This window comes from Somniosus microcephalus, chromosome 11 (genome assembly GCF_052327205.1).
Source record: "Somniosus microcephalus isolate GS21.2 chromosome 11, FLI_Smic_1.0, whole genome shotgun sequence".
NCBI classification, from domain to species: Eukaryota; Metazoa; Chordata; class Chondrichthyes; order Squaliformes; family Somniosidae; genus Somniosus; species Somniosus microcephalus.
Genome location: NC_140997.1, coordinates 181,057,053 through 181,078,551, shown reverse-complemented (window position 1 = coordinate 181,078,551; position 21,499 = coordinate 181,057,053). Strand labels below are relative to the sequence as shown.

Genomic DNA, 21,499 nt, shown 5'->3' with positions numbered 1-21,499 from the left:
GACCTCAGGCCATTTCGAGTGCGCATCCACGGCTATTAAAAACATTGAGTCCATGAATGGACCAGCAAAATCAATATGCACCCGTTGCCATGGAGATGAGGGCCACTCTCATGGGTGTAGAGGGGCATGTGGTGGTGCATTTTGTACTTTCTGGCATCCTGAGCAGCTCTTGGTCAGGTCCTCGATTTGTTTATCGATTCCTGGCCACCACACATAAGCCCTGGCTAGGCTTTTCATTTTTACCCCTCTCAGATGACCCTCATGAAGCTCATTGAGCACTCTATCCCTTAACTTGGGTGGAATTACCAATCGGGATCCACACATCAAGGTCCCCCGGCACACTGACAGCTGTTCTCTCCTTGTCGAGAATGCTGGCAACAGTGAGTCGCCATGTGCTGGCCATCCCTTCACCGTCAAATCATATACCCGAGACAGTGTCAGGTCATTTCGGGTTTCCTTTTTGATACAAGCGTTAGTTACTGGTAGGTATTCAACTATAGTCGAATGGAATATTTCGACAGGATCCACTGCTGGTGCTTCCTCCGCAGTAGGCAGTGGCAGGTGTGATAGCCCATCAGCATTTCCATGCTGTTTCGTGCCCTTATATTCAATCTCATAGTGGTGCGCCCCTAGAAAAAGTGACTATCTTTGTAGTCGTTGCGCAGTCATCACAGGAAGGCCCTTCTTCAGATTAAAAATGGAGACAAGAGGCTGGTGATCAGTCAGCAAGGTGAATTTCTGCCCGTGCAGATAGTGATTGAACTTTTTCACTCCCCACACTAGGCTGAGGGCCTCCCTGTCAATCTGGGTGTAGTTACGCTCGGCTGAGGTTAGTGATCGTGACGCAAAGGCTATTGGCCTCTCTGAGCCGTCCGAGAATTTGTGCAACAGCACCGCTTCAATGCCGTAGGGTGACGCATCACATGCCAACCGAATTGGTAATGCCGGGTTGTAATGGGCCAATACCTCTTTCGATGTGATTAGTGGTTTGCTCTTCTGGAAAGCTTGTCTACATTCATCACTCCACTTCCATGGCACCCCAGTTTGCAGTTAGGGTGTTCAGTGGGTGTAGTATTGTTGACAAATTTGGCAAGAACTTATGGTAGTAGTTTACCAGCCCGAGGAACGACCTCAGTTGTGAAACATTTTCCGGTGCTGGTGCCTTGACTACTGCCTCAATCTTCTCTGGGGACTTATGTAACCCCTCTTTATCGATAACGTGGCCACAATACGAGATCTGTTTTCTAAAAAACTCGCATTTGGGGCGGTTAGCTCGGAGCCCATATTCCTGCAATCCAGTGAGCACCTGCTCCAGGTTGGCAAGGTGATCACTGTCATTTTCGCCCGTGACCAGGATGTCGTCCAAATAACACTTGGTCCCTGGGACCCCTTGCAGGACTTGTTCCATTGCCCTCTGCCAAATAGCCGGAGCTGATGCTACCCCGAATACCAGCCGGTTGTATTGGTAGAGACCTTTATGGGTGTTGATTGTGAGGTATTTTTTTGATGCTTCTTCTACCTCCATTTGCAGATACGCCTGGGCCAGATCAATCTTAGTGAAGCGTTTCCCTTCAGATAGCGAGGCGAAAATATCTTCAATCCGCAGAAGTGGATATTGTACGGTGTGAAGGACCGGGTTCACTTTTACCTTAAAGTCCCCACAGATGCGAACCTTCCTTGGTTCCCCAGGCGTGCTGCTCAACGACTTTTTCATCACAGGGACGATGGGTGTAGCCCACTCGCTCCAGTCTACCTTCGACAGTACACCTGAACGTTCCAGACTCTCCAGCTCTGCTTTGACGGCTGGGCGGATCGCATAAGGTATCGGCCTGGCCTTAAAAAATTTTGGGCTTGCGTTTTCTTCTATTTTAATCGTCGCTGTCCTGCCTTTTAGTGTTCCGAGTCCTTGCTGGAACACTTCTTTCACGTCAGTTAGGATCTTTGACAGTCGCCCAGGTGTGACGTCGTCATCCTTTTTGTCAGCCACAGTCAGTGCCTGTATGGAATGCCAATCCAGTTGTATTTTCTGGATCCATTCACGTCCCAGTAATGGTGGTCCTCCATCTTGCAATACATACAGGTCTAGTTTTGGTGTTTCCTTACCGTTATATGTAACGGTCACCCTTATTTTTGTTTTGGGGTAGACTTTTTGCCCCGTGTACGTCTTCAAAATAATTTTTGTGTCTCTCAAGGGTATGTGTGAGAATAGCCGCTCGTAGTCCCGTCGGTTTATAACTGTTAGGGCTGATCCTGTGTCCAATTCCATCTTTACCTGGACTCCTGCTAACTTGAGAGTGACCCAAATGGTTCGGTGATCCTCCGTTGTGATCACATTATGTAGTTTCAGACAACTCAGTTCCCTGCTTTCGGAGTCGCTATCACTCTTTTGTTCGTCTGAACTATTCTCCGTTATCTTATGTACCTTCTTGTACTTTCCTTTGGTAGGTTTCTTATTGCTGGTTTTCTTTCCCGACCTGCAGACTCGTGCTATGTGTCCTACTTTTCCACACTGTCTGCACACTTTGTCTTTGAACCAGCAATCATTCTGGTCATGTGTTGTTCTGCCGCAGCGATAGCACTTCTCTGTTCCATATAACATTTTGTTTGTGCCATATTCTTGCGGTCTCTGTTGTATCTCTGCAGCGCCCCGTGCTGCTGCTTCATATGATACCGCAATGCTGAAAGCCTTTTCCAGCGTAAGGTCCTTTTCAGATAAAAGCCGTTCCTGGGTTCCTTCACTTTGAAGCCCACACACAAACTTGTCCCTTAAGGTATCTGCCAGTTCCGCTCCAAACTGGCAGTGTTTCGATAGTTTGCGCAGTTCTGTTAAATAATCAGCATTGCTTTCATCCTTATGCTGGTTCCGTTTGTGAAACTTGAATCTTTCTGCTATCAGCAGCAGTGTGGGGTTTAAATGTTCCTTTAGTATCGTTACTATGTCTTCAAAACTCTTTTCCATTGGCTTCGTTGGGGTTACTAGATTTCGTAATAAACCATACGTCTTTGCAGCCATTGAATTTAACAATACCGACGCTTTCTTGTCATCTGACACCTCATTTGCCTTGCAGTACACCTCTATTCGTTCGACATATGTAGTCCAATCTTCGACTTCATTGTCAAATGCGGTGATACTGCCACTCTTCGGCATTTTGGGTGTGGTTTAAATTGGCCTCTCCCAATGGCTTAAAATGGCATCTTCCGTGCTTTCCTTCCTCCCCCGCTGCTGCCAACGCTGCTCCCAGCGGTTCTCGTGGCAATGGAGGCGCCCTGTAGGTTTCGCGTGCTTCTCCTGCGCTGCTGCCAATGCTGCTCCCGCCGGTTCTCGTGGCAATGGCGGCACCCTGTAGGTTTCACGCGCTTCTCCTGCACTGCTGCCAACGCCGCTCTCGGCGGTCCTCGTGGCAATGGCGGCGCCTCGCGGGTTTCTGCGCGTCACTCTCTCCCTCTCTCTGACGCTGCTCGGCCCCTGAACACCGGCTGCGCCCTGTGCACTCTGCCCTCTCTCTCTCTCCCCCGTCGACACTGCTCGGCCCTTTGCTGTGCCACTCGGTCGGGCTCTAGCCCGCCGCTGTCCGGGAAGGGTCTGCGCACTACCTGTTGCCAGCCCGTTTCGCTGGACCACCTCGACTGGAAAGCCAAGCCTGGCTATCGACAGCCTGCCCCGCAATTCTCGAGTCTCTGCTGGATGACTGGACGGTTGCCCGTGGTCGACGCCCGAGTCTCTGGCCTTGACCGCCAATCCACTGATCTCCAGGAACGAATCCCTGGGAGGTGATGCAGAGTTGCAGGTAGGTTCGAACCTGCCCCGTCGCCAATGTTGTGTCCGTGTATAATAAGACACAGACTGCGGAGAACGGTACAACAGATGTTTACTCAACGTGGCTCACACTGCAACTAATCTGTACAGATTACTACTCAGTGCTATATACAGGTGTGGTCACTGCCGGTACTGCAGTATACATGAGCTGTAAAACATAGTTCCCCCCTTAAAGGTATATACATTACAATTATACAAATGTAAGTTGTTATATATACACCATAAAATTTCCCACATTGTAAATAATACGCTATTTTATAAAACAGGAGTATTAAACCAGACAATGCATAAGTATTATTCTGCTGCTAAGTTGGGGCTGTGCTTAACTTGGCTCCTCCTTTTAAGATCAGGAATTCTACACTCTATTCTTCTTAATTCAAAGTTGTTTAATTTAAATGTGTGCATGTTGCATTCTGTTTTGAAAATCTGCTTCACTGAGATAACCAATGTGATTTAATCCTTGAATATATTTCAGTAACTTGGAGACTTCTGTTGTAGAAACTTTCAAAAATGTGTGAAGCAGTTACTGATTCTGCAATGCGGTTGCAGTGTTGACAAGCTACTCACCCAGAATTTGATGGGAAAATAACAAGTTTAATGTGCATGACGTTATTAATGTGTAAAAAAGCACAGCAATTTGTGGTGAGGAAGAGATATGCCATGAGTTGCGAATTGCCAGAAATTGCTGGACGATTTTTACATTCTTTTCTTACTTTTCTTTTCTGTCTCTTTTCTCTCTCTCTCTTAATCCATTCTTTCTTTCAATAACAACAATAGCTTGTATTTATATAGTGCCTTTAATGTAGTAAAATGTCCCAAGGTGCTTCACAGGAGCATGACCAAACAAAAGTTGACACCGAGCCACATAAGGAGGTATTAGGGCAAATGACGAGGTAGGTTTTAAGGAGTATCTTAAAGGAGGAAAGAGCGGTAGAGAGGCAGAGAGGTTTAGGGAGGGAATTCCAGAGCTTAGGGCCTTGGCAACTGAAGGCATGGCTGCCAATGGTAGATCGATTAAAATCGGGGATGCTCAAGAGGCCAGAATTGCAGGAGCGCAGATATTTCAGAGGGTTGTAGGGCTGGAGGAGATTACAGAGATAAGGAGGGGCGAGGCCACAGAGGGATTTGAAAACAAGGATGAGAATTTTAAAATCGAGGTGTTGCTTAAACAGGAGCCAGTGTAGGTCAGCGAGCACAGGGCTGCTGGGTAAACGGGACTTGGTGCGAGTTAGGACACGGGCAGCAGAGTTTTGGATGACCTCGAGTTTATGGAGGGTAGAAAGTGGGAGGCAGGCCCAATTTGACGCTAATTCACCATATTTCCTTCTCCGTCGCTCCTCTATTTCTTTCTCTATCTCGTGCCAGTATTTAGCCTTAGATGGAGTTTACCACCTGCTTTGGGCTGCATTCACAAGCAACCCGACTCCAAGAAGACTCGATCCTGACGATCCGGGGGCCGACCTCTTAACGGTTTCATGCCCTCTTGAACTCTCTCTTCAAAGTTCTTTTCAACTTTCCCTTACGGCTGTTGGAATAAACGGGTCGTTTTCCGAGTGGCAGGCAGTGACTAGTGGGGTACCGCAAGGATCGGTCCTAGGACCCCAGCTGTTCACAATATATATTAATAATCTGGACGAGGGAATTGGATGTAATATCTCCAAATTTGCAGACGACACAAAGCTGGGTGGGAGGGTAGGCTGTGAGGAGGATGTCATGAAACTCCAGTACGATTTGGACAGGTTGGGTGATTGGGCAGAAACATGGCAAATGCACTATAATGTGGATAAATGTGAGGTTATCCACTTTGGTGGCAAAAACAGGAAGGCAGATTATTATTTGAATGGCAATAGATTGGGAGAGGGGGAAGTGCAAAGAGACCTGGGTGTTCTTGTGCACCAGTCGCTGAAGGTAAGCATGCAGGAGCAGCAGGCGGTTAAGAAGGCAAATGGTATGTTGGCCTTCGTAGCAAGAGGGTTCGAGTACAGGAACAAGGATGTCTTGCTCCAGTTGTACAGGGCCTTAGTGAGACCGCACCTTGAGTATTCTGTGCAGTTTTGGTCGCCTTACCTGAGGAAGGACGTTCTTGCCATGGAGGGAGTGCAGCAAAGATTCACCAGGCTGATACCTGGGATGGCAGGAATGACGTATGAGGAGAGATTGTGTCGATTGGGCTTATACTCACTGGAGTTTCGAAGATTGAGAGGGGATCTCATCGAAACCTATAAAATTCTGTCAGGCCTGGACAGACTAGATGCAGAAAGGATGTTTCTGATGGCCGGGGAGTCCAGAACCAAGGGTCATAGTCTAAGGGTAAGGGGTAAGCCATTTAGGACTGAAATGAGGAGGAATTTCTTCACCCAGAGAGTGGTGAACCTGTGGAATTCTCTGCCACAGAGGGCGGTGGAGGCCAGTTCATTAAATATATTCAGGAAAGAGTTGGATATATTTCTTAAGGCTAAAGGGATCAAGGGATATGGGGAGAAGGTGTGAGGGTACTGGTTAGTTCCCTCAGTAACCCCTAGATGGCACCTTCACTTGTTTTTTTCCCTTTGCTAATTGTTACTAGTTTCTCCTGTGTTTATTACTTAACTGCCTTTTATCAGGTTTATTGGTTTCACCTGTTTTTGCTTGTATTTAAGTTCTGTGGTTTCTTCCCTCTGTGCTCAGTCTTGACAAGCCATTTGCCTAATGGTAGCTTGTCTTGAGCTCCTATGTTTGTAACTGTTTACCTGTGTGATTCTAGTAAAGTACTTTTATTTAAGACTGCATACCTGCTTCTCACCTCATCTGTCTGCACTTGGGTCCAGAACCAGCCTTGCCCTGACAGCAAGACTGAGCCAGTATGGACCCAGCAGTGATGGAGGAATTTCATTCTATTCTCTCCCATCAAGGTGCTTTCCTCGGCCGCCTTGAGCAACTTCTCCAAAGCATTTCGGACAAGGTAAATACGTGGACTCAGACCATTCAACACCCAGCCGCTGTGGCTTCTGCTCAGGATGTTCCTCCTCAGTCAGTTCCTTTGGGTACTACCCCACCAGTCGCTGACCTCCAGACTCACCGAGAGCCTCGCCTACCCACGCCAGAGCGCTATGACGGTCATCCGGGCAAGTGTCGCGGCTTCTTGACCCAGTGCTTCCTAGCTTTTGAACTCCAACACTCCATGTTCCTATCACCCCGCTCTAAGGTAGCGTTCATCATATCACTACTCTCAGGAAAAGCTCTCGCCTGGGCTACCGCTATCTGGGAGCAGCAATTTTTCGTCTGCTCGGACATTCTCCTTTTCGCCGAAGAGATGAGCAAAGTCTTTGACCATCCTGTGAGTGGACGGGAGGCAGCTAAGAGACTTTTGAATCTCCGCCAGGGCAACTGCAGCGTAGCCGACTTCGCCATTGAGTTCCGCACACTCGCTGCGGAAAGCCGCTGGAACACCGAGGCCCTTCTCTCCACGTTTCTTCATGGCCTTTCCGAATCTATCAAAAATGAACTGGCATCCAGAGAGGTTCCGGAGGACCTTGACACGCTCATCTCCCTTGCCATCAGAGTGGATAACCACCTCCGGGTGCATGGTAGAGAGAGGAGATTCACTACTTCCACAGAGGTGAGATCTTCCGGTGTTTTGAATCTGACCAAGAGTTTCCAAGTACCCCCGAGTCCACCTGTTAACACCGAAGAAGAACCTATGCAACTCAACAGAACTCGGCTCTCCCAGTTTGAGAGACAGAGGAGATTGAGAGAGGGGCGTTGTCTTTACTGTGGCCTGTCTGGCCATCTCAGAGCCACATGCCCTGAGCTTCAGGAAAAAGCCAGGAGGATTGGGAAAATACTGACAGATCAAATCCCTTGTCCTACCCCTTCTGTCTTCCAAACCCTGCTTCCCGCTCGTCTCTCTTGGGAGGGACAACAGTACAACCTCCAGGCGTTATCGATGCCACTCTTGTGCACAGCCTGAAAATTCCTTTCTCCCGCCTTGACAAGCCTTTACAAGTCACTGCCCTCAACGGCAGGCCCCTTGGTTCTGGGCGCATTCATCACGTCATCGGAGTATTACATGTCCAAGTAGGGGAGAGACATCAAGAATTGCTGTCAGGGCGAGGCTGGTTCTGGACCCAAGTGCAGACAGACGAGGCGAGAAGCAGGTATGCAGTCTTAAATAAAAGTACTTTACTAGAATCACACAGGTAAACAGTTACAAACATAGGAGCTCAAGGCAAGCTACCACTAGGCAAACAGCTTGTCAAGACTGAGCACAGAGGGAAGAAACCACAGAACTTAAATACAAGCAAAAACAGGTGAAACCAATAAACCTGATAAAAGGCAGTTAAGTAATAAACACAGGAGAAACTAGTAACAATTAGCAAAGGGAAAAAAACAAGTGAAGGTGCCATCTAGGGGTTACTGAGGGAACTAACCGGCACCCTCACAGAAGGCAGGGACAGGGTACTGAATTTGGATGATCAGCCATGATCTCATTGAATGGCGGAGCAGGCTCGAAGGGCCGAATGGCCTACTCCTGCTCCTATCTTCTATGTTTCTATCTCATTGTTTGAGGAGATAGACTTGGTCCCATCGGTCATCAAGGTCCCAGATGCCCTATTGATCTCATGGCGCCATTACCAACTTGCCCTTCCAGCAATTTATGATGCAAAAGTGTTTTGAACTGGAGGGTGAGGAAAAAAATCTAACTAACGGCATTTGCCACAAGATGCTCTGCTCCAGCAAATTCTGGGCCAATATGTCAGTTACAAACCTATCTACAAGGTACAAGTCAGGAGTGTGATGGAATACTCTCCACTTGCCTGGATGAGTGCAGCTCCAACAACACTCAAGAAGCTCGACACCATTCAGGATAAAGCAGCCCGCTTGATTGGCACTCCATCCACCACCTTCAACATTCACTCCCTCCTCCACTGGGCGCACTGTGACTGCAGTGTGTACCATCTACAAGATGCACTGCAGCAACTCGCCAAAGTTCCTTCAACAGCACCTTCCAAACCCGCGACCTCTACCACTTAGAAGGACAAGGGCAGCAGACGCATGGGAACATCAACACCTACACGTTCCCCTCCAAGCCACACACCATCCTGACTTGGACCTGTATCACCATTCCTTCACTGTCACTGGGCCAAAATCCTGGAACTCCCTTCCTAACAGCATTGTGGGTGTACCTACACCATATGGACTGCAGCGGTTCAAGAAGGCGGCTCACCACCATCGTCTCAAGGGCAATTAGGGATGGGCACTAAATGCAGGCTTAGCCAGTGACGCCCACATCCCATCAATGAATAAAAAAAATTAAAAAATATGCAGATATCAAAACCTTATAGTACATTTGTAACTTACAATATTAATTAACTATCCTTTGTTCACATGAATTGGTTTTCAGAACTTGAACTGTTCTCCAGAACTACTGGGCACCACCATTCCCTCTGCTTAGTCTGTATAAAACTGTATATCTTCTGCTCTGTCCTGCTCTTATTCTTACAACCTCCCCTTATCTCTCTTGGCCGCCATTCATCATTGCTGCTTTCCATTCCTAGTTTATTATACAGAGTTCCTCAACATGAATTATAGGGGGAGAAATTCGATACCTTAGTCCCTCCAGTTAGCGCCTGGTGGGGGCACTGACAGGGCACTGAGGCAGTAGCACCACGACGAGGCAAATCCAGCAATGCACGCCAAATCTGGTACCCCAGTAGCGCCGCTGCTATGAATTAGCACCGGGGACTTCAACACCAGGCAGATTGTAACATTAGTGAGCATGCAACGCTCACTGGTCGGCTGATCTGCAAAATTGATTATCGCCCCCCTATCTTAGCGCCTCACCCCAACAGCGACAGAGAGAGGAGGCGTGAAACAGTCAGTAGCCGGCTCCAGGGGTGCTACTTAAAGGGATCATGAGTAATGAGTCGCAGCGCTCAGGTTAGTGCTGTTTCACTGCTTCCTTGTCAGTTTCACATTGTGCAACAGTTTAAATCATTCATTTAAAGGTTGTTTAGCCTCTGGAGTGTTGTGGCTACAAAAAATTAGTTACATTTATTCTCACAACATATCAAAGTGCTACATTTCATTACATCAATGGGGGCTGTACTGGCAGTCGATCTCGAGGGTCTTCCGACAGCATTTCTCCTACCTTCAATTAAGCGAGGAGCAGTGTATTAGAAGGCTCCACTTCAGCAAGGAGGTGGTCACAGGACTCTGCCACCTCCTGCAACCAGACCTCCAATCTCAGACCTGGATGACCACGGCTCTCCCAGTGGCAGTCAAGGTCACCATCGTCCTCAATTTCTTTGCCAGCAGACTCTTCCAGTCTGCAACAGGAGATATAGCTAACATCTCGCAGTTCGCCGTCCATTGCTGCATCCGGGAGGATACAGAGGCTCTCTACAGTAGGAGAAGGGACTACATTTCCTTCCTCATCACCAGAGAGAAGCAGGATGAACGTGCATGTGGTTTTTCCAAGATATCAGGATTCCCCATGGTGCAGGGTGCCATTGACTGCACCCATGTAGCTTTGCAGGCATCACATAACAATCCTGAGATCTTCCATTAGCACAAAGGCTACCACTCACTTAATGTGCAGTTGGCGAGCACACATTACGAATTCTCAATGTGAATGGCCGCTATCCTGGCAGCAGCCACGATGCCTTCATCCTGCACCAGGTCATTGTGCCAGCACTCTTCCAGCCCAGCTGTCGACTGCACCACCTCAGCATGGGCAGCAGCAGTCTGGGCTGGCTGGGTGACAGGCAGCGACAAGGGCAATGGCAGAGTGGCAGTGGTGGGAGCAGGCATGCTCTCATCCTGAGAGAGGACAGCAGGTTCCTGCTCCACTGACCCACTGCCACTCCCCCGGGGCAGCACCTCAGCATCCCTACCAATCTGTTGGAGCACAGATTGCTGGCCTGCTGCGACACCGTGAAAGCCTCGGTCAATGGTGGTCGACCCAACCACAATGGCAGCAGTCAGAGCTTGTGTGGCATCAAGCTGAGACTGCATGAGAGCAGGCTGAGATTGAATGGCACCAACCATAGACTGCATTACAGCACTAAGACATTGTGTCGTTTCTGCCTGTGCTGCAATGGAAGCTGCCAGAATACCCATCAAACGTGGCATCAGGTCTGGGTCGCCACGGTCTCTCTGGGAGTTCACCATCCTTTCCAGACTGGAAATGATGGGCTCCATGGTGTGTGCAGAGACTTGTGCAATATTGGAGGCGGACTCCTCCATGCTCCTTACCATTGCTGACAGGCTCTCGGGCACCCTTGCCATTGCACCTATCATCTCTGTGTGCACGCTCATCACCCTTCTTCTAAAGGCCTCCCCATCGAGGTCCTCATCTGAGTCCTATGCAGCAGAAATTGTGCATCAACTCGCCCTCCAGGGAGCTGGCCCCCGAGCTACCCTTTCCCCCTGGCCTTGCTGCAGCCCACTCAATCCCAGTGCATCACCCTGTGCAGATCCCGCTACTATACTAGCTTCTAAAGAATGGGTAGTGCCAGTATCTGAGCTGGTGCCTGCGGGTGAGACATGCAGTGATGCGGTGTGTTCTTCCTTCTCCTCTTCTCCCGCCTCGCTCTCTACGGTGCCCTCAGGGACAGGCTGCTCAGGTGCTTGCTGATTATCTGAAAGCATAAAGGCACAAGAGATGGGTTAAGGTGAGGGGAGCAGGCAGGAAGGGAGAAAGGCATGCATACAGCATGATTAGCTGGAAAGTCAAAAAGGCTTGTGGAGCGAAGGGGAAGTGGGATGTGAGAAGAAGGAGTAGGGATAAACATACTGTTGTTATCCCCAAGGGGGTCAATGTTACCGGTGGCCATGGCACCCACCACCTGGCGCCCAATAATTTGCAGCACTCGATTCTCCAGCGCAGACAGTGGTTGGATGTCGGCTTGTCCCCCGCTTTTGTGCTCCTGCTCCCTCCTGTTGTGAGTCACTTTGGCCTGCAAGAGAAAGGAAAGTGTGTGAGTGAGTGTGGAGCAATGTGTTTGGGTGACGTGCCTGCCATTGTTGAATAGCTGTCATTGTGTGCAAGTTGTGAGATGTGGGTGTGAGTGTTGGTAGGTAGAGATTGTTGGTGGGTGAGTGCTGGGGGTGTGGTGCTTTGGGCAGTGTGTGAAGGTTGTGGCTCAGACGGTGTTATGTAGCATTTGTTGAGGTATTGACTCAGCCTGACCACCCGAGTGAGGTCATTAAATTTCTTCCTGCACTGTGTGTGGGTCCTGGGGACCACAGTGCTGCTCGCGACCTGATGGGCAACCTCCCTCCACATGGTACGGAAGACTTGCGGCGAGGGCCTCCTGCCACTTGCCGGGTAGAGCACCACCCTCCACAGTCACCATCTGAGCTCCCAGTACTACTGACCTCTGATACACCATAATACCAACATGTCGAAGTAGCTATGGCTAACCTAACTCTATAGAGTTAATTTCTTTACATGATTTTGTTACCATTGGGGAAGCTGGTACTTGAATAAATTTGAACCTTGTAGAGATGGGTGCAATGAAATCATACGAAGAAGAGTTTTTTTTCTCATAGTTAGCCATATTGGAACTTGAGATAGTTGATCAATAATAACCTCATTAATTTATAATTAAGTAAAAATGTGAATCATTGGTACAAATCAGAAAGTCAGACAATGGATGGTGTGCTGTTTTAACCTTGTCTTCCTGATCCCAGAGAAGTACTGTTAAGCAAATACTGTTAAGCAAATAAGGAATGTATTGTTGTATGTGTCTGCTTGGCTCAATGGTAGCACTCTCATCTCTGAGTTAGAAGCTCACGGGTTCAAGCCACTACTCCAGTACTTGAGCACATGGTCTAGGTTGATGCTTCAATGTGGTACTGAGCGAGTACTACTGTACATTGTCAGACGTGCTACCTTTCAAATGAAATGTTGAACCAAGTTCAGGTGGATGTAAAAGATAGTAAGGCATTATTTGAAGAAGAGCAAAGGCGCTCTCCTGATGTTCTGGCTAACATTCATCCTTCAACTAACTCCACCAAAACAGATTATCTGGTCATTTTATCTCATTTGCTGTTTGAGAGACCTTACTGTGTGCAATTGGTTGCCACACATTCGCCTACAAAACAACAGCGAATACACTTCAAAGGCAATTCAATAGCTGTAATGTACTTTGGCACAATCCAATGACACGAATGGAATAGAAATACTGAAGGCTTTGAGACAGTTTAAGGGTAACACAAATGTTATTAACTCTTATTTAAGTACAGATATGTTTGTAAAATTTAAATGTTTAGGCTGTAGAATCCTTAATTTAGCGGAATGTAGCTGATTGATCAGATTATCTGAAGTAATATTTAAATTATGAAAATCTATATAAATGCAAGTTGTTGTTTTATGTTTAAAGGGGAAGTTTTGCTTCAGATTTTAAAAGTATGGAAACTATAGAGAGGAATTGTACAATGGTCAGAGTGTATTTTACAGCATTTACAAATATAAGTGTGTAATGCAGAATACAATAGAAACCAGACCATGAGGTATAAACAAAGTTACATATCTGTGAATAATTCAGTTGAGATAATTCGATGTTTATTTTCCAGAAAATGTCCCTGTCTGATGTGTTTTCGTTTTATATACATATACACATACATACACAGATAGGCTGATTCAAAAGATTAAGGCCTAGAAATTCAGTGGCCTGCGCCACCAGTTTGCACCCAAAGAGGGCTTTTGCGCCTCTGGCCACAACCACCGCGATATTTAGCGGGGCGCTAATGGCGGCGTTAGCCTGTAGCGCTGCGCCGCCACCGATGATGTCATCGGTGTGCGCAGCGCCCCGCTGGCCATATTTGGTCGCAGCCGCCTCCTCCGCGCCGGCCGCAAACAGCGGCCTACCTGTGGCGGTAGTGGGGCGAGTTAAGGTGGAGGTGCGGTCGGCCGCTTTTTCGGCGGCCGCCTGCCCGCACCTCCGTCCCCGGCCTCCTACACCCCCCCCCCCCCGCGGCATTGCCGGCTGTTTCCCGAGAGGCCGGCACTTCTCCTTGGTGCCGGGCTCATTTGCCGGCACTCGCGAGTGGGGATCGCGCTGTTGCAGGCACCTCCCCCTTAAGAGTGGGAGGAAGGCCTGCAGTACCGCAGGCTGCCGTGCCGCAGCGGGTGGCGCTGCGGCACTTTGCGCGCCGATATTCAGTTTCAGCGCCCCAAGCGAGGCGCCGAAACCCTTGTTTAGCGGCCGGCTTCCACTTGGGGCGCTGAAACTGAATATCCCGCTGGCGCAAGTGGCTCCGCGCGCAGCGGTAATTCCGGCGCCCAGCCGAGCTGGGCGCCCCAAACTGAATTTCTAGGCCTAAGACTCCTACAATAAAATGCGGTGTCTTTTTTAACTGGAATTAATCACTTGCAGAAATGCAAACAAGAAGTTGTGTACTTTATGTTGTAGATATTTCTGGCCTACACTAGTCTCTGGGAAAGAGCTACAATAACATTCAAAAAGTTCCTAGTTACAGTTGTCATCTTGTCATTTGTTGGCAGGAACAGCAACACTTGCCTTTCAGCTTTTTAAAAAGCTCAACTTTATCGAACCAGCATCTGTTCATAATTTCCACTTGTGTGCCTGTGCTATTCCTCTTTACAGCAGTGGTAAAGCCTGCATTTAAATTGGTCAATTATTGCTACATTGATGAGGTTGCAAATGAAACTGTGGTGCAGTCATGGCAAAAAGTAGTTATTAAACCTCTGCTGAGTTTACATTAAAGATTAAATTTAATAAGAGTTCAATTTCTGCACTTCAATCTGCCTAAAGCATACCTGGTGTCCTGGCTTTGCATGCCAGCTATTCATTAGTATAATACGTGCTCTCCTTCAGGCAGATGGCTTTGAGTACTTTCAAATACAATTCCCATTTGCAAAAGTATGTTCCCATTAACATTTTATGAATTTGAAAAGGAAGCAGATTGACAGAGTCAAGGTATATTTGTGTATGTATAAACAGAAATGAAATGAATGGCACAGGATGGACTTGGCTTTCAAAGCTACATGTGATCTAATGTTGCTTATGTTCCGCCTGGACTTTTCATCTCCTGGGTTCATAAAAGGTTCTTTTGATATATGGTGCAATATCAAATTATTTTGAAAATATGCGAGCACAGATCCATTCTGACTTTCATGTACAGTCTGCCTTTGGTTGAGATATAGATTTGTTTGTTTGCTTTTTGTGCCATTACTTTTGTAGAAACCTTAACCAACTTTTCTGGGTTGCAGGATTTTCCAGAGAGGGGCTGTTACTGATACATTACTTAAAACATTCTAAAATCAAAACATAAGAGGTGCTATCTCTTTCCATTTTTCATGGTTGTATGTTAAGTACTCGCCAATCTTTTGAACTGTTTTTATTTCTTTGCTCTTATATTCAATAGTCGTAAGAGTTTCATGAAGTGAGTTCATCTTGTTGCAGTTGCTCAGTCTAAGCTATTTAGAATGAGTACCATATTAAATGTGGTCTGACCTGGGGTAATACGGTATTGGAATGATAGTCGTATTCAGACCTCTGAGGTTCAGTGGTGCCATTGTGTACTTTTTCCTTCCCAAGTGTTTATATTTTTGCGAAGCAAGGAATTGTCCACAGTGCCCTTTGTCTGCAGTGGCTGTGTTGATTATGTTTTTTTTTATGGCGGTGATGGTTACATGGACATGGTTGTTTTCAGTGTTGACCTAGACGATAGCCTTCTGTCCAAATTCCTGACAGTCTACAGAAATAGTAGGATGTGTATCTTATTCCATGATAATCTAATTCCCTGGTTGTCCAGTTGAGATCTGCATTCAATTCTTTGCTGGTCTACTGGAAGCTGTGCATCCTATTTTCCTAGCGATTTTGTTTTGGAGGTGGTGAAAGGAAGATATAGCTGATTGCTCTGAGATTCTGCTGGATAAGCATTCAATTCTATAGTGGTCTAGGATTGGTTACAAACCAGCTTTGACTCAGTGGGCTGGATTTTCATTCAGGTGCGGGTTGGTGTCGTGTAATCCGCATTTCGTGTTATCCACACGAATCTAAATGGATGTGGGAGATTGATGCAATTTTAACTTAATTGTCCAATTGATTTCCAATGTGCGGGAACCCTTGGCAAATGAGTTTCTCCTGACTGAAAGTTGCCTCCAATGACGTCATCACTGCTGCTGCATTTAAGGTCTACAGCAAGCCTTGCTTCTTCTGCAGACTGCCAAGCTTTTTGACTGTGGAGTGAGAAGGATCTGGAGGCACCATGAGCAGCGGGAGACCCAAATCAGCTCCTCGTTTTGACAAGGTGGCCTTGCAGGCTTTAGTAGATGGGGCTGCAGGCTTTAGTAGATGGGGCTGCAGCCAACAGGGAGGTGCTCTTCCCTTCTACAGGGAGGAAGAGGCCTCCCAAGCAGACCAAGGCAGTGTTGATGCAGGTGGCTGAGGAGGTCAACTCCTTGGGAGTCACCTGCAGAACTTGGATTCAGTGCCGCAAGAGATTTCATGACCTTCTCCGCACTGGAAAAGTGAGTATGATTTTCCCATCACCCTCAATCTGATCCCCATTGCCTTTCCTCACCAGCACTCAGCTTCAGCAATCTCTTCCTCCACATCCCACTTGACACTGACATCCATGCACCCTTACCCATTCCCTTTCTCTCTATGGTCACATTCACATAACTATTCGACTATGCAGCCCTCACACTCCCTATCACTCTGATGCTTTGCAAACAACTGACAACACACAGGGCGGGCCCTTGGTCTTGCCACCTCACTCCAGCTTTGTCTCCTTCTAAGTATCGATGCTATGGAATCTCTACACTCACTCCTTCATTCTCACTTTGTTGCAGCATTGTGCAGATGTCACTCACTACCTCTCGCGAAAGTCGGAGCCGCCTTTGGCACTGCTGCTCAGACATGTTGAGGTGGCTGACCCTGTGTCTGTAGATCCTGTTTGGGGGGTATCTCCTGCGCTGACGGGCTTCCAAGCACTGGCCCCTTCTGGCCTGTGCAGCTTCAGGTGGGTGAGCGTCAGCCTGGCGCTCCTGTTGCTGCTGCTGCTGTTGGTGCTGCTGTTGCTCCTGGTTCTGCTGGTGCCGCAGCTGGTGCTCGAGCTCATCTAATGCCCAGAATGGAAGGAAATAAATGGCTCCCATGCTTCTGGTATATGCCTCAGTTGAGGAAGCGCTCAGTGAGGGTGGCGAGAGGGGTTTCCCAGGAGGTCACACTGGAGATGGGTGTCAGGCTCCAAACTTCCACAGGTGTGGTTATACCTTCTAAAAGTTCCCCCAGACCTGAGACAACAAAGTCCTACCACCTGCAAATGATGGCTGATCAAATCTCCTCTTTAATGGTTGACCTGCAGCTGATAGTCAGCAATCCAATAGTGCTCCCGCCAGGTTTCACCATCGTTTTTCCCACCAGGCGTGTTTCACGTGGGAAAAGGGTTAAATTCACAAGGGCCTTTCAAAATAGGATATAAAGGCTAGTCAGTGCTTGTTAAGGGCCTTAACGACCTATCCCGCCTGTTGGAAGCGGGATGGAGTCGGGACCATTAGACACGACTGAGTTAAATTTGCTCGGAGTCGGGAACCAGGCCGGGGGGGGTCCCGACCGCCAGTTTTCACAATTGTAACCCCCTGCACGCCTCCAATCACGCCTCCACGGCCCAATGAAAATCCTGGCCAGACTGTCTGAATTTTGAATAGCCGCAATCCGGTGTCTAAATTAATCCAAATCCATTCCAATCCATTCTCTGCTGAATTTGGGTTTCTTCAGACATTGAGTTTGAGTTCTGTTTTAAAGTTCCAAAATTTGAATTCAGTATTGAAACAGCAACACTGGGGCAATGAAGCTTATAATGGTGACTGTTTCTCAGCCTTGTTATTAGTATGGAGTTAAACACTCTTAATAAGGCCTAATAAAGGAGTTTCAATTGCATCAAGGAAGAGTCTCACTACATTGTGTTCCATTTTCTGATCAGACAGATGCACTACTTACTGAAGTTCTCCTCTACCACCTCTACTTGACTTCCAAAAGAGTCTCTGGAATTAAATACTTTAATTCATCTTAGTGCTAATATTCATACTAAATGCTTGTGTTGTCATACTAAAAATATCTTAAATCTAGTTGCCCCATGTTGCCACATCTGAGTTTCCATGGTAATAATTTTAACTCCCAAGAACAGGTGGGTTTGGGTTGGGTGAGAAGTTAAAAAATTTTAAATTTCAAACCCGCCTCGAACCCGCCCACTTCCGGTTTTAATGGAGGCGGGATTGGGGCGGGGTGACCAGTGTTTATATTCGTAGTGAATTGAAAGTAATTCTCATGAGGCTGGACTGAAGGAAGGCAATCAAATGGTGATAGTAAGGATGGTGGTGATAAGGATTGCAGGACTGTTGGTGTATTGGGGATGCGAGGGGTGGTTTAGGTGAAGTGCTCTTCAATGAGCTGCTCTCTGAGAGCTCAGGCGGCGAGAGGCACTGATAGTCGATGCTGCTCCTCCTCCTCTTGCTGCACTTCTTCCTGCCCAGATGGTGCTACGTACTTCAGTTACTGGTATAAAATGCTTCAGATGAATGCTGAATATTACATATTTACTATCCAAATATGATGTAACTTTACATGAAATTCTTTCCTGTTCAAATTCATCCCCCCCAAAAACGAATCTTCACACATCATCAGACGGACTTCAAATAAATCCTTAATGTACAGTGTGCCCTGTAGTCTCCCAGAGCTGTAAATTCATAAATCAGGATGTTGGCAAAGCTCTTAGGATCTAAGGACTAAGTTTCCCAATGAATGTATAAGTGGAACATTAGCTTTGATGAGCCATGTCTAGTCTCACTCTAAAGGACATTATTTTAGATTGCAAGCTTTTTTTCCAATAAATTTCCATCTGATATCTTGAATGAGCAATTTGCTGATACTGCTAACTGCCTTCCATAAAGTACTCCAGGTTAAGATCTATGCTAGTAGCTGTAGACCAATTCCCTGCAACATTAGTCACCTCTTTTTCCGATACATTGATGACTGTATCGGTGCCGTTTCCTGCTCTCGCCCCGAACTTGACAATTTCATTCACTTTGCCTCCAATTTCCACCCTTCCCTCACCTTCACATGGTCCATCTCTGACTCTTCCCTTCCCTTCCTCGACTTCTCCGTCTCCATCTCTGGGGATAGGTTATCGACCAATATTTACTACAAGCCCACTGACTCCCACAGCTACCTGGACTACACTTCCTCCCACCCCGCTTCCTGTAAGGACTCTATTCCATTCTCCCAGTTTCTCCGCCTCCGCCGTATCTGCTCCGACGATGCCACCTTCCACACCAGTGCTTCAGACATGTCTTCCTTTTTCCGCAACCGAGGATTCCCCTCTACCGTGGTTGACACTGCCCTCGACCGTGTCAGTTCTATCTCCCGCACCTCTGCCCTCACCCCTGCCCCTCCCTCCCGGAACCACGATAGGGTTCCCCTTGTCCTCACCTTTCACCCCACCAGCCTCCACATTCAACGGATCATCCTCCGGCATTTCCGCTACCTCCAAAGTGATCCCACCACCAAACGTATCTTCCCCTCCCCTCCCCTTTCAGCATTCCGCAGGGACCGCTCTCTCCGAGACACCCTAGTCCACTCCTCTATCACCCCAAACAGCCCTTCCCCTTCGCCTGGCACCTTCCCGTGCAAGCGGAGGAGATGTAACACCTGCCCCTATACCTCCCCCCTCCCCACTGTCCAGGGCCCCAAACACCCCTTCCAGGTGAAACAGCGATTTACTTGTACTTCTCGCAATCTAGTATACTGTATTCGCTGCTCACGATGCGGTCTCCTCTACATTGGGGAGACCAAACGCAGATTGGGTGACCGCTTTGCGGAACACCTCCGTTCAGTCCGTAAGGGTGACCCCGAGCTTCCGGTCGCCTGTCATTTCAATTCACCGCTCCATTCCCACTCGGACCTCACCGTCCTTGGCCTCTTGTACTGTTCCACGGAAGCTCAACGTAAACTCGAGGAACAGCACCTCATCTTCCGATTAGGCAGTCTGCAGCCTTCCGGTCTCAATATCGAGTTCAACAATTTCAGATCATAACCTCGGCCCCTATTTCATTTTCACTTATATTTTTCCACTCCTTTCCTTTCCCCCCCCCCCTTTCCTTTTGTTTCTCTCTCACACCTGGCAGCTATCTTTTGCCCTGCCAGTACACTTTACACCTAATCACAGCCTATTACCATCTCGTCTAGCTTCTAATCTCTTTTACTTCTTTTGGTTCTTTTATTCTTTTGTCCGATCGCAGCCCTACCTTCGATCTAGTTCCTTTTCTCTCCAGTTTTGAAGAAGGGTCAAACCCGAAACGTCAACTCAAATTTCTCTCCACGGATGTTGCCTGACTTGCTGAGTTTTTCCAGCATTTTCTGTTGTTATTCCCTGTCTCTTTGTTGCCAGGAGCTATTGTGGATATCTTTGGAGAGTACAAGTACATGTACTATGCCTGTGGAGATCTCATGATGTTTGTTGGCATTTACCGTTTCATCTTGAACTATATTAACTATTGGCTCCTAAAAGAGAGGCAAAGCAACAGCAAGAAAAAGGAGTTGAAATGAAGGATACAACTTATTTGAAGAATGTGGAAAGAAAAAATGGTAAGAGTGATGAAGAAAGAGATGAAGAGAAACCTGAACCTCTTCAGTTGACAGCAAAAGCAACAGAGATGGAGGAGACTGAGCAGGAAGAACAAGAAACAGGCCAGCCAAAGGATAGTGACAAACTACCTTTCAGCAGTCCAGAAAGAAATTAATTTGAAACTAGTTTGCCAGAGTTTTTAATGCTACTATCCTTTTCCTAACTGTAAAATTGCAATAATACAAGGTTGCTGCCCAATAAATGCATTCCAATGTAGGGGTTCGCAAAAATCCCCTCAGCACCGAAGATCGGGAAACATTAATACGAAGAATTGTGTGATTTAAATTGTCTCTGGGTTGGACAATGCTTTAAAACATACCCAGAACTGCAAAAAGACTGCATTGAAAAGCTCATAGGCAGAGCGGCACTTGGACACTGGAATCAAAGAACTGTGTGAAAATCGCACACTTTGAGAGGAAATCATTTTATTAAAAGATGGAGTTTTGGACTGTTTTAATATTCCAGGGCTTAAAATGGCTGTCGGACCGCATGGCAGGAGAAAATAGCAGCTTGTAAATGTGTCTGTGATAAAGACCTGCCAATCAAAGGGGGGTTTCTGTTAACATTTGAATGGAGCCGGGCTGTCAGTCACCCTGTAGCATGGGCGGGTCCAGTTGGGGGGGGGGAGTTCCCCCGCCCTGCCAATACAATCGATGTGTTTACAGAAACTGATCAAACCACTTAAAGCTGTCCACAGGAAATGGCTTTGTTTACAATAGCCTCCCAAGCTGTTTACACAGTAATCCAACTCCATTCAAAGCCCAGCACACAATGAAAAAAAGACACTCAAACTGAGGAAGGGAACAGTTTAAACTGAATGGGTTTGAATCACCCATTCCAGACAATGGGAGCAGTTTGGCCTCTGGGAAATAGCCCGTTTGAATCAGCCAATCATGGCCTTTCTCTTGTGTATTCGAACTTTTTGGCGCGAATTTGCACACAGACCTTTTCAGCGCCAAAACAGCAGGAGCTCCCAGGATATAAAGATAGCTTCTCAGAAGCATCTCTCTCTTATTTCCCTTGGACTGCAGGTGAGCTCTT

The 21,499-nt window shown here is 47.4% G+C and overlaps 1 pseudogene; it reads left to right on the top strand.

Annotated features, from left to right (window-relative positions):
* The window catches only part of LOC147111035 (monocarboxylate transporter 2-like), a 119,470-nt pseudogene extending 99,091 nt beyond the window's left edge, over positions 1 to 20,379 (top strand).
* The last annotated feature ends 1,120 nt before the right edge of the window (positions 20,380 to 21,499 follow it).